This window comes from Talpa occidentalis, unplaced genomic scaffold (genome assembly GCF_014898055.3).
Source record: "Talpa occidentalis isolate TD23 unplaced genomic scaffold, MPIMG_talOcc4v2.1 talOcc4.3, whole genome shotgun sequence".
NCBI classification, from domain to species: domain Eukaryota; kingdom Metazoa; phylum Chordata; class Mammalia; order Eulipotyphla; family Talpidae; genus Talpa; species Talpa occidentalis.
In genome coordinates, this window is record NW_023603184.1 from 72,295,755 (window position 1) to 72,309,254 (window position 13,500).

The 13,500-nt window shown below is 37.1% G+C and overlaps 1 protein-coding gene across 7 annotated transcripts in view; it reads right to left on the reverse strand.

The window, feature by feature from the left end:
* ZRANB3 (zinc finger RANBP2-type containing 3) overlaps positions 1–2,180 on the reverse strand; it is a 183,897-nt gene extending 181,717 nt beyond the window's left edge. For 3 of the 7 annotated variants that reach the window (XM_054699682.1, XM_037523281.2, XM_037523283.2), the window contains exons 1-2: positions 1,333–1,786; positions 793–910 (exon numbers count right to left, since the gene is read on the reverse strand). The gene's annotated coding sequence lies outside the window, so the exon portion shown is untranslated. The other 4 variants (XM_054699683.1, XM_054699685.1, XM_054699684.1 and 1 more) reach the window with 4 other exon arrangements.
* Between the last annotated feature and the right edge of the window lie 11,320 nt (positions 2,181–13,500).

The window sequence follows — 13,500 nt, forward strand, 5'->3', positions numbered from 1 at the left end:
ACTGACTTGATTTACTTTGGAAGAACTCATACACAAAAAAAACTAAATCCTCAGAAAAGACCATATAGCTAGATTAAACTGAGAACCCCAACTGCATTCAAAAAGCAGAGAACACTTTGCCTGGTGGATCCACAAAAGTGGCTGAAAGGCATGATTACATTCCTAGATCTAAAAGGATTATACTATATAACTTATCATCTAGTTGGTGAATAAACAATACAAATTAATATTGAACAAAGACTTTATCAATGCTTCAGTAACAAAATAGAAATAAAAATACACTTATTAATGTATTATCCACCCACATAATGGAAAAGAGGTCAAATAATGCACAACACATGAATAATGAAAATGGTTTAAAGAGATTAAAGAACAAGTACCAGTACCATCAATTTTGTTTGGCCTAGGTCTTGTGTCACTGGTTTTGTATTAGGAACCTTAAGGGTTTTTTTGGGGGGGCGGCACTGCTTTATATCCAAAGTCTGGTATTGTACCTAGTATAGATTAGGTATTCAATAAATATTTACAACATTATTTATAAGAGAAAGTCTTCGTGAAACTATAAGGAATACTGAGTTAAAATTTAACTCAGAAACTCTCACTCAAAATGATGGGGAAAAGTTTAGGAATGAAAGCCATCAAGCTGGAGGAGGGAAGGCCTTTCCCCGTTAACTCTCTCTGCATCCCCTTTATGCAATAAGTTTTCCAAGGTACCGGAAAGGGACGTCCAACAAAGATATAGTCAACTTTGCATCCCGAGGGGAGGGGCCCAAACCAGAGCCTAAAATTTACCTCTGTAGACTACAGGATCCGAAATCTTTACAATGATGACTTCATTCATCAGTTCATTTCCCGCAGGGCCAGGCCAGGGCAAGGGGAGTACCAAGAAGTCGCCACTTTTTGATGCAAGCTTTAAAAAACAAAACAAAACAACAAAAACTAATAGAACTATTCTTAGGTTCTATCACTCTTGACACCTTCGGTAGCTTTTCTCCTTCAAATCAACCTTTAGAAGTTTTGTAAAATAATGGGAAGTTAGCTCACAACTGAGCCCATTCTTCCTAATCAAACAGAACGTGAAGCTGTGCTTCAGGCTCAGTGGCTAGAAGCAGAGGAATCCTCTGCTCTGGGTGCAATCTAAAGCGAGCAAGGCAAGACACAAGAAATGTGGGACTCTGGGTTTGAAGGCCAGGGGTGGAGAATGGCTTGTGAAACTAAGCCTCACCCCATTTCACTCACACTTCCTTAAATACATTGACATTCAGCTCCATTTCCTAGCTCTTGGGCAGAAAACTACAACCTAGCCCGCCAGCCAGTCCCGGACCACCACACCTGGTGCAGTCGCTGCAGAATCTCCAACTCCCGCCACAGGTTTGGCAAGTGTCCGCCCCAAAGCGGAAGTGACTTAAGAGGGCCAAACTGAAAGTAAGATAATTCAAATTCCAGGACTCTAAAACCTCTGCAAACGTCCTCAGAAAACTCTTCTGACTACTAGTTAGCCTTCTCTCTTCAGTAAGAGCGGCGAAATGGGTTCACTACAGGTTTGCACAACTAATTGCCTGCCCCAACTCCAAATCATTCAAAAGTTTCTCTTGTCTCTTCCTAGAAACTACCATTCCCGTCAGGCATCGCAGGAAGTAAACGGAGACAAGGCTGCGGGTGGGAGCAAGGCATGCTGGGAACTGTAGTCCGCCCTGGGCCGTAAAGGACAGTCCTCCCGCCTTCTCCCCCCGACGCTAGTGAAACCAGGTGTTCGGGTTAGAACCCGTTACCGCTAAGGGGAGGAGCTAAGACCTGAATCAGTATTCCTCACTTCCACCCACATGTAGGATGAAGATTTTCCTTTATTCTTATAAAGCACCATAAATTCTTCTCGAAGAAATATGGTTGTCTTCCCAGTACCTCCAGGTCAGCAGAAACTCCCCAAACTCCCCTACCTCCGGACCTAACTCGTGGGAAAAGGTGGCTGTTTCACAAGTGGGCAAAATGGCTGTCCCCTTAGTTTCCTCATTGGTTGTCCCTCGCGTCCTTCAAGGGCGGTTCCTCATCACCGATTGGTCCTTTCTCCTTTGAGGGTGGAGAAATACTTGGCACGGCTCTCCCGCTGCTCCGGAGGCGATAAAGGGGTGGAGAAAAGGTAGTTTTTGCAGTCCTGACTGGATAGTCGTCATGTCATTCTGAGGCCATCCAACCTATGAGCTGCCGGCTCCCCCTCAAAGAGAACGAAGGGGCGGGGCTAGTGCGCGGTGGGAAGGGGCGGGATTCTGCCAGCCGCGGCTGCCGCTGGAGCCGGTGTCCGGGCTGGTGATGGGGTTAATTCCCTTTCGTAAGACTCTTACTTGCACCCACCCAACCCCGCCGTCGCCCCACGCGCCGCGCTCCAACCGCCTCCTCCTCCTCCTCAGTAACGCGGGTAAGAAATGCCCTCCCCTCCCCCCTTCAGCACCCCGGGAATAACGCGCCTCGCTCCCCTCCCCCGCCCGCCGACCGGTAGCGCTAACGGAGCAGGAGGCAGCGGGGAAAGATGTGTGTGGAAAGGTGGCCTTCCCCGCCGAGCCTCGGCGTTGCAGCCGGGGCCGCGCTGAGGTGCTGCTGCTGCTGCTGCTGCTGCTGCTGCCAGCCCGCCGGAGGTCGGATTCCGGGGGACCCGGCTCCCCTGGCCCGCTGCTGCGGCTGCGGCTGCAGCCACCACCTTGCGCCCACCGCCCCCACCCGGGGGCCAAGTGAAAAGCAAACCCCTCGAGGCCTAGCCGAGGAGGCAGGGGAAAGGTTCCCGAGTCCCTGCCATGGCTGCTGCTGCTGCCCTCGCAGCCCCAGGGACACAGGAGCCAGCCCCAGCAGGCCTGCCAGGAGCGTGTGCCCTGCGTGCTTCTGCTCTCTCCTGTGACTCGCGCGGGTGCCCCTGGCCCCCCGCCCCCTCCCTTGGCCCCCGTCCTCGCACCGGTAAAATTTTTGGAAAGGTAATAAGGCGTTCCGACCGGTTGATGAAACTGTAGGTGCATCTTGTTGTGGTACCAGAAAAAGCACAATGGGAATATGAAAAAGAAAGTTGAATGACTGTCAGTGCTACAGACCCAGGGGATCAGATTTACACCTAGTGTGGTTGAACCTTGGACTGTCCCCCCAGATCCTTGTTGTGTTTGAAGTTTTTCATCGAGGCCGTGATTCTTTTTTTTTTTTTTGTTATTCCGTGCAGAAGAGTGCCTCTGTTGTTTGAGCTTTTGTAGAAAAATTAAATTGTTGAACCTACCATGCCCTGTGTGTAATTGTCCTGGGATAGCAAATGAACGAAGAAAAAGGTGTAGAGTAAGACTTAGTAAGTCGCCTGTAAGAGTTTTCAGAAAAAGACAAAATGTATGCATCTTCAATATTATAATTGATCTAACTGTAATTCTGAAGAAACTCCTTGTTTTTAACTTAATGTCATTGATTACAAGTGAAATTTTAAGTAATGAAAAGATGGTTAAAGGCAAACTGGAAGTCCAGCCATTTATATTATGTGAGTCAGTGAGGTCTATGTAATATTTAATATACTAGTCTACCAGTATGTTTGGAGTAATTGGACACATATCAGTTTAACCAAATTTGGCATATCTGACCATATTTGCAAAGTAAATTCTTCTTTCTCACATACTGACTGCTGATTTTTTTCACTCCTTGTTTTTTTTTTTTTTGCTTGGATGAATACCTTAAATAATGGATTCTATCATTTGTATTAGGTTTTTCGTAGTCAGAGATAAAATTTAGGCCCACTTCTGTGACTTGGTATCTGTAGAAGTACCTGAGTTTTGACTTGTGTTAGATCATTTCTTTTGAGTCTTGAGAAGGCTACAATGGCTTAATTATCTTCCATATTCCATAACATCTAGATATAGAATTGACATTAAACCAGAGATTCAGAACCTGGATTAGGTTCTGAATTTGGGTGTGCATTAAATTAAAATAGTTTTAAAAAATGTAATCCTGAAAGGTAAGTCCCTTCTGTCTCAGCAAAATACCCATAAGATTATATTGCTCAGTATAGCATTTTTTAAAAGATTTATTTATTTATGCATACAAGAACTGGGGTACAGGCCAGAAGTGTGGGGTGGGGGTGATGAGAGGATTCACCAGAGACAGAGTGGGGAACAGAACAGGCAGATTGACTGAAATACACTGCTGAGGGGAGCAGCAGGCCAGTCAGGAGAGGTCTGCTGCACCATGTGGGTAGCTCCCTGGCTGGGGATCAAACTTGTCGCTGCAGTGGCTGCAGATAGCTTCTTAGGTTGTGTCTTAACCCCTTGTGCCACCAGGGAGGCCCAGTATAGCATTCTTGAAAACTTACTGGTTAACTGATAAATTGTATATATATGAGTTATATATATAATTATATAAATTACTTCCACATCTCAGAAAGGACTGATGAAAATATAGGCAACTTCTACATTCTCTTATTAGTTATGGGACACCTCTGTGAGTTTTAGTTCACTTTCTTCATCTGTAAAATAGGATGATAAAACTTAACTCATAGAGATGTAAGGATTTGAGATGAAGTATGAAAAGTCCCTAGCAGAGTGTGTAACACATAATATGAGTGATTGTTATTTTCATACATATTTACAGAATGAGCTTATTTGTACTCCCAAGATGTTGCTGCCTCAGAATATGTTCTGTTAGTGAAGAATAGTATGTGGATTTTCACTTATATAGTGACTTTGCTGGTTATTTTCAAAGTGAAAGATATATAATAAATTGGACATAAGATACTGAAGAGTTTTTATAGAATACTATTTGGAGTTTGCATTAAAATGCGATGTTTGAAATATATTTCAAATGTATTATTTGGAATGAAAGTATACTCCAATTCACGGTGGGAAATTATTGTGCAAATCTTGTGTTTCAAGATCTAATTTATATAGTTGCTGTCCAGTTTCATTGTGCTACCAGGCCTTTGGAAAGCAACAGTTGAGCTCTTTAATACAGAATTAAGATTAAGCAAATCATTTTAATTCATTGTGGCCATAGTCTGAATATGGATTTGTTGCTTTTGTTTTTCATTCTCATTATTTACCATTATTTGAGTGTTTCTCTTCTGTGAAACAATATGCTAGATACTGTTCCTTCCAAAAATGTGCTGGGTCTTCATACATAATAGTATCCTTGGAGTTTTGTACAGTTAGCTGTACAACCTTTAATGAAAACAGTTATATTATTAAGTTTTTCTGACAGTAATTTCTGGCCACGTTTTAAGGTAGCTGCATCTTATCCTGAATAATGAGCTCAGATACATAATACTATGGTAAACCTCCCAAATTAATGAATCCAGTACAGTTGGGTGCTCCTTCGAAGGGCCTTATGTGGCAGCAGCAGTAGAAATTTTATAAAATTGAAATAAGTTTTTTCAGTTATGCAGAAGTCCTGTTTTGCTAGGTCTTGCCAAGTAATAAAAGATTTTCTTGTGCTGGCACTTTAGAATACCTAATTATAAACATTGGAGTTAACATTAAGTTTTAATGCCTTAAATGAAGAAACACTGAAAGTTGGTAATTTTTTCCCCTTTTTTATTAAGTGATAATAAACACTTAAGATTTAATGGGTTTTGTAATATATATATATTGTTTGTAATAAATACACAGGTAACTTGTAGAACATTTTAATTTTAAAGCTTTCATAATCTACTGTAAATATATAGGCTAGCCCCTGATCAAAAAAGTATGGTTACAGACAGTAATGAACTTTTCAAATAGCTAATGCAGCTGCAAACCGCAGAATCAATACTCTGTCTTCATAGTCACACCTACATACAGTTATGATACCTTTCTACTTATAAATTAAGATAGCTAAACTAATATGCCTATCATAAAGAGGAGTGTGTCTGTTTTTTCTCAATATAATAGTAATCCTTCTGTAAAAAAGTAAAATAATCTTCCACTCAATTCCTATGAATTCTGATGTTTACTAATAATATGGACATGTCCAAAGAATCAAATCAAATTAAACAAAATTTTCATTAAGTTATCTTGCTTACTAAATAAGGATATGTTATATAATTAAACAAATTTATTTGTACTTGATAAGACATGAACATGTGTATCTTTTCCAGAATTTAATTCAATTAGTCATTGGCTGATGGTTGAGATAAGCGATGAGTTATTTAATCTTGACACAAAGCTAGTTCTCTACCTTATTTTCCATCAATTTGCGTTTTTATTCCCAGATTTTATCTGTCAATTGTTTTTTCTCTTCTTACCTGTTCTTAGTCTCCACACATGTCTACCAATTTTTTTCCTGTTTCTTGAAAGCCTTCACGTAGAATTCTTTCTTTTTTGCCTTCTTACAGATATTTAACTTTTTTTAATAATTCCTACCAGTAAGTTCTCTTCTAGGTGAGTTGTAAGGATTTGAGCCTTATTTCATAAGTACAAGACCAAATACCATGTTTAAATGGTTGTTCATATAGCCTGTTTCACTAATGTCTTCAACTACAACTCCTAACACTGCGTCCTCTGGAAAAGAAAGGAAAAACAAACCACATTTGTTTTTATTCTTGACCTTCTTGAAAAGGCAGTCATTTGATATCTTGTCTAAGGATTTAAGGATTTATAATTTGACTTCTCCTGACTTTAGTTTGTTTGACAACAGATATAAATTACCTTTGTGTGTTGAATGTGCAGTTAACTTTATTATCCTGTCTTATATATGAAAGAAGTTCCATACTGGTTAAAATATCACCTTAGAGTGGAAGTTAGAAATTTAACTTTTATACTCGTTTTAATTTGCTGTCTTGACCCTAATTGGGTAGGGAAGCTATAGGATTTAAATTTTAATATTGGAGTAAGAGGTAGTCTCTGTATATGTATGCCAAACAGTTGCTTAAATGGGGATCAGGTTCTTATTTTGAAAGTCTTAAGAAAGAATTTGCCTATTAATGAATTGCTGTGTTTAAAAATAAATCTTTTTACTGCACACAACCCAAATATCTTTAAATGAGCAAATGGTTAAAAAAGGAACAAATCATTGATAGATGCAACAACCTGGATGGATCTCAAAGGAATTTTGCCAAATATAAAAACAATCATAAAGTGGAACAACCATGTAGTTCCATTGGTATGATCTTGAAATGGCAAAATTATAGAGAACCAGATTAGTGATTACCAAGTATTAGAAATGGGGATGGTAAAAGCCAATAGGTTGTGACTAAAGGTAGGAGCATAAGTAATCCTTGTGGTGATGGAAGAGTTCTTTATATTGACTGTGGTGTGGTGGCATGCATCTGTATATCTGATAAAATTGGAGGAAAACTAAGGAATGCATGTGAAACTGGCAAAATCTAACTGAGGTTATGGATTTTGATAATGTCAACCTCTGATTTTGATATTGGATGATATAGTCATTGGAGGAAACTGGATGAAGAGTACATGGAACCTTAGTGTACTATTTTTTGTCAAAAACTTTCTATGAATCTGTATTTTTTTAAAAAATGAAAAAGTGAGCTTCAAAAAATACCCATTACATTAATATGTTCTTATGTAGTACTAAAAAGAGTATCTGTTTTTAATCAAGTATCCTCTGCAAAATGCCATCTTATATTTCATATTGTTCATTTGTATTATTTTTACAAAATCGTGTTCCCATGCATCTGACTACCATAAAAATACCTCTACATAAAAATTATCCAAGGTATGGTTTGTTGTAGGTCTTATTTCCCTAAGTGCCAATTCTCTCCTCATTCTCCTTTTATTAAGGTTGATTGCCCCTTAACTTCCCAATCCCTCTTCATTAAAAACTATCAATAGAAAGGATCTATATTGTTCATTTTCCAGTTGCTATATAAAAGATTTTATAAAATGCTATGCATTCATTTTTCAATTCAATATTTACATTTTCAGTTGCTGATTATGAATAAGATGAAGTAAAAGTTGTTATCATGTACAGACATAAAACTAGTAAATGAGAAATCATCTGGGGGAAGAAAGTGATTTAAGTCTTTAAGTTTCACTATTTCTGTGTCTTCATATAAATACAAAAACATTAAATGTTGTAAAGCAGTGAGGGAGGATTGTGAGGAAGTCAAAAGTAAAAGCGAAGACCACCAACTTGGAAGGTACACCTTCTGTGATGTAGATGACCTTGGTTTATTTTGAGTTAATTTTTGTGTATGATATGAGGTTTGGGTGTAAGTTCGTTTTTTTATGTATGGATATCCAGTTTTTGCCTCAGCAACATTTTTCGAAAGTACTATTCTTTCTCCCGTTGAACTGTCTGGGCACCTTAGTTGACCATAAATGTAGGAGGTTATTTCTCAATTCTCAATTTCTATTCCATTGAGTTATAGTTATATGTTTGTTGTTATGCCAGTACCACTGTTTGTGTAACTGTAGCAAATTTTGAAATTGGGACCTGTGAGTCCCAGTTTTTCAGTACCATTTTGCCTATTCTGAATCCCTTTTATATCTCAAAATGCCAATTTCTGCAAAGAAGTCAGTTTGGATTTTTTTAATTAATATTTTATCTTAAATAATTCTTACATCATTTTGCATTTTTGCACAATGTATGCTTTTCATTTTGGTCATTTTGGTTTCCCCATACAGTTGCACCCCCCCTTATTTTGACCCTAGTCCTTCCTCCTCCCCCCCCCCGCCCCTGTAGTGTGTCTCTGGTTTATAGATGCTTGTTGATTTTGATTTTTACTTTGTATTAATTAGTCTTTTTCCTGGTCCCTTATTTAGGTTTTCTAAATTCCTGCTATGAGTGAGACCATCCAGGAAGTCAGTTTGGATTTTAATAGGAATTGTGTCATACAGATATGTTGATTTGGCAGTTTGGGGAATATTGCTATTTTAAGTATTATGTGAACATTTCTGTAATATTTAGTGATTTGTTCAAATAATCATGAAGTCATTGTGTTAACATAAAGGCAGTATTTTATGAAAAACAACCTTAAAAATTAGTAAGAACAATGGCATTATTTCATATTTTTGCAAATCTCCTTAAAGTTTAGCTGGGTGTTCATGTCTGCTATTGTATTCACTCAATGTGAATGTGACATATGATTTTGATTGAAATATATGAAGACAGTTTGGCAGGAGACAGATTTGTAAAAGAAAAGGGGTAAACCTCAGATCCTTTGAAAGGATGTTGATGACTGGCAGAGGTATTTGGACCACACTTTGATTGAGAATGCCTTGTTCAGTGGAAAGAAATGGATGTTTGGAAACTCAAAAACTGATTGAAAGTCACAGGTCTGCTATTTAACAGCTGATGTGATTTCATGCCTCTTGGTGTGTTTTTTCATCTGTAAAATGAGGATAATGACTTTCCCTTTTAGGGTTTTTGTAAGGAAATGAGATCATGCCTGTGAAGTTTTTGGTGTATAGAAGCCATCAAAGAAATTATGTTTGTCTTCTTTCATTTATTCAAACTCTATTCTACATGATAAGTTTTTTTTTTCCACTGAAAGTTTACGTATCACAGTTTGGTAATCTCCACTTTTATTTGGTTTATTACAAAAATGTTTACTTAAAGAGCTGAGCTTTAATCATCATGATCAGTTTTCTACTATTAGTCCTTTTAACTACGATTCATGATGGTGAACCAAGTAAAGGAAATGAAAGGGACAACCAAAAAGGTTGTCAGAAAAAGAATTATCAGAAATGGGGGAGTAACACTGATGCCTCTGTTAAGATCATTTGTCACCTCACTCTGATGCTGCTATTAACTCTTGAAGATGAAGTAAACTGTGAAAATTTTGCTTTAAATTAGAGATGATCCTTTAGCTTATATTTTCCTAAAATTAATAAAAGTAAATATAAATGATTCTAAACCCTTAATGATTCTTTAAATACTGAACCAATCATATGTATAGATTAAAAAAAAAATAAACTCTATCCACTGAAGCTACATCATTATAGCAGTAACTTTGAGTTTATCTGAAAAGCTGAAGTGATATAATTGTTACTCTGGCAGACACAAAATGTATGAAATCACTTTACATTATTCTAGCAAATAGTTATTGAAAACTTGCTTTGTACCCTCTGCTGTTTATGTAACCCTCCTGGATCTTATTTTCTAAGGGGCAAAACAATGAAATGAAATATATGTAAAATATGTCAGGAAGATGTTTTTGCAATGAAAACAAGGTTGAGAAGAATAGATAGAAGGTAAAAGGAATGAAGTACAAAGGCCATGAAATGAGGGCATACTTGGAAATGAAAAGTATGCTTGTTAACTGAAATTCATTCTTTTACTGAAGACAATATTTACGTGGGGCTGTCAACTGTACATTTTTATTAACAAATGAATGACTCTACTGTAGAGTCTCTTAATCACAAATACACTGGATTTTAAAAGACCTTTGCAAAATTTAAACCCAGGTCTTTAATGTCCATTTTTTGAAGGATTTCTTGTCTTTTCAGTGCTAAACCAAAAGATGCCTTTATTTTTTTCTGAAACAAAATGACTTACATTTACATAAACCAGTAGATTTTCATGTTACAGGTGAGAAGTCATCTGGCCCAAATTCTGGTTCTCAGCAATCAGTCCAGTGGCCAGTCACTTAGGCAGCTTTTCCTAAAGTTCTCTGTTTTCCCTTTGCCTTTCTTCTTCCTGAGGAAATTAGTGTGGGCAGAAGGGGGATAGCCAGATTGTACCTTTCAGCAAGCTCTTGTGAAGTTCTGACAAGTCAGAGAAATCAATCAGATTATCATTTAGCCTTTGTTTTTGACGATTCTAGTGACAGGAGTGTGTTTCTAAAGGGCTTATCTCTACATTATATTTATTTGTTTCCAGTTTCTCTAGATTCCCAGAGAGTTGGGTTATTTTAGTGGATTTTTTTTTTTAGTTTATATTTATACTATAGGAATAGCACAATCATTGTAAAAAAAATTACACTAATTTTTTCTAGATAATAGTCTGACATATTCTAAGAAGGTAGCTTTGCAAGTAAACCTTTGAAACTATATCTCCCTGAAGACTTTACTCTTTTGGGGGAGGGGAGTTAGAAATCAATCACTTATCCCAAAGGACCAATTTTTGTTTTTAACTATTTCAGTTTTTCTCAGTCCATACACAATTGAAATGTTACTGTAAAGGTACATCAGTAACAATATTGACTATCTCCTTTTCCCTCCCCTTGTGTACTGACAAACCAAGGTGTGGGCAGAAATGTGAGACTACTTGCCCAAAGCCAAGACCCTCCTGCTTTAGGTTAAGAATTGTCCAAAAAAGGGGAAAAGAGTGTAGGAATAACCTTATAAATGTCCTCAGTAGTTCTACTTCCCCTCTATGTTTTCCCTGGATGTTTAGCTCCCCCCTTACACTTGCCAGGTTATATGTATTTTTTTAAAGATTTATTTTACTTATTTATGCGTACAGGAGCTGGGGTATAGGCCAGAGGTGAAGAACGGAGGTGAGAGGATTCACCAGAGACAGGGTGGGAAGCAGAACAGGTGTATAGACTGAGATACACTGCTGAGGGGAGAAGCAGGCAAGACAGGAGAGGTCTGTTGCATCATGTGGGTTAGCTTCCTGGCCAGGGATTGAACTCTGTGCTGCAGTTGCGGATAGCTTCATTGTGCTGAGACTTAACCCCTTGTGCCAACAGGTAGGTCTTCCAGGTTATATTCTGTATATCGTTGCTGACTGACAAACTCAATGCACATTAAATCTCGTCACAGAACCAAGCAACCAGACCATAATAGTATCTTTTGTGTTTGTCTTATAAAAGTGGTATGACTACATGAAAAACATGCTTTTGAAGGAGATTTTTAAAACTTATTTCTAGACTTTTGTTTAAATTATTATTTTTTTTAATGATGCTCAGATTTAAGTCTTGTGTAATATTGGCAACTTATATGTCAAGATGAAACACATTTTGGTTTTGTTTTTTTGTTTTTTTGTACTGGGCTAGAACACTGAGCCAGCGTAAAACTTACTTAATTTCTGAAATTAACTTTTTGAAAAGTTTGTAATTTTTTAGAAACTTTTTTAAAAATCAAAACATTGTATCCTCTTAAAAATCAAACAGTTTAGTGGCTCCGATATTATCATTCCCTTATCAACTACTTTATTTTCAGAATTCATGAGTCACTTGAAGAAAATTAAAATGTTCTTATAACATCAGCAGTCATGGATTCTTTTTAATGCTTCAATCAGTGTTACATTTCTCTTTGTTACATGTTAGAATTATGAAGTATGTGACATTTTTCCCCATTGTTTTTCTTCTTTTCTGGTTGACAAACAATAATGTACGATGGAGGCCTTTTTTCCCCTAAAGAGATTGTCGCCTAGATGTTTGTGTCCTGCCCTCAACTTGGGACTTCCTTATTCTGCACTCTTATATTGAACCAGCTGTTTGTTGGTTCCTCTGGATCCTGTTTTTACACTGATTTTTTTTCTAGGTAATAGCCTGAGGTGTTTTTCCAAGACAGGTAGCTTAGGAAGTAAACCTTTGAGACAGATATGCTGACGTCTTGAATCTTTTTTTTTTCCTTCTTGGAATCAGTCATTTATTCCAAACCAAACAGTTTCTGCTTTTAACCATACAAACACTTTTCTTTATACTTAACCCAAAATGAGTGAACCAGATTTTATTCAGACTTTACAAATATCCTTTACATTTAGGTTGTGATTAAGCATGAGAGAGAGTTCAACCTCAAGTTAGACTTTATTGCCCAGTTAAGCATTTGAAAATAAATATGCATAATTGAGCATTCTATCTTATAATACATGAAAGCATTTGCTAAATGAGCAATTTGACAAATTGAAGCATTCTAAATGAAATTTGACAATGAATAGTGACACCAACTGAACACCAATTTGCACTGTCTACATGTTTTCCAGAGCCTGAAAACAGCATTATCTAATAATGAGTTTTACAAATCTGCAAATGACAAATTTGTGAAGGTGTGTCCAGATGTAGAATTTTTGTTCTACATTACAATAGCTGCTGCTTTAGATTACTATTAAATAAAAAAAAAAAAAAAAAGCCTCCCAGGCCTTATTATTCAGCATGTACTTGAAAACATGTAGCAGTGTGGTATAGTTTTTTAAGTTTATAAATTTTAACATCTGTAAAGAAAATATAAAACAGAATCTTTTTCAAACATTAAGTCTCCAAATGCTTCATTCATGGTTTGGTTTCAAACACATACAGTGCACTCATTATTACTTTGTAGATTTAGCATTGAGACAAATCACTGTGCTTGTGTTGGGGAAGGAGAGGCATTGTGGGAATACTAAAACACTATATTATAGAAAGGAAAGTTGAAGCAAAATTACTTTTTGAATGTATATTGTACATTACGTAAACAAACATTTGGAATAAAAATCAACACAGGCCAAATTGCTGTTTTCTAGGAATCAAAATCTTTTTCTTTTTAATCACTTGTATTGAAGATGCCTTTTGTTAAGTAAAAGAATAGAGCCTGTTCACTTTTGCTTTTGGCTTAAATATCTTGCAAACAAGTAATTATTACATTCATTTGCTAACGGTTTGTCCTATTAGTTGACTGGCTGTTGCAA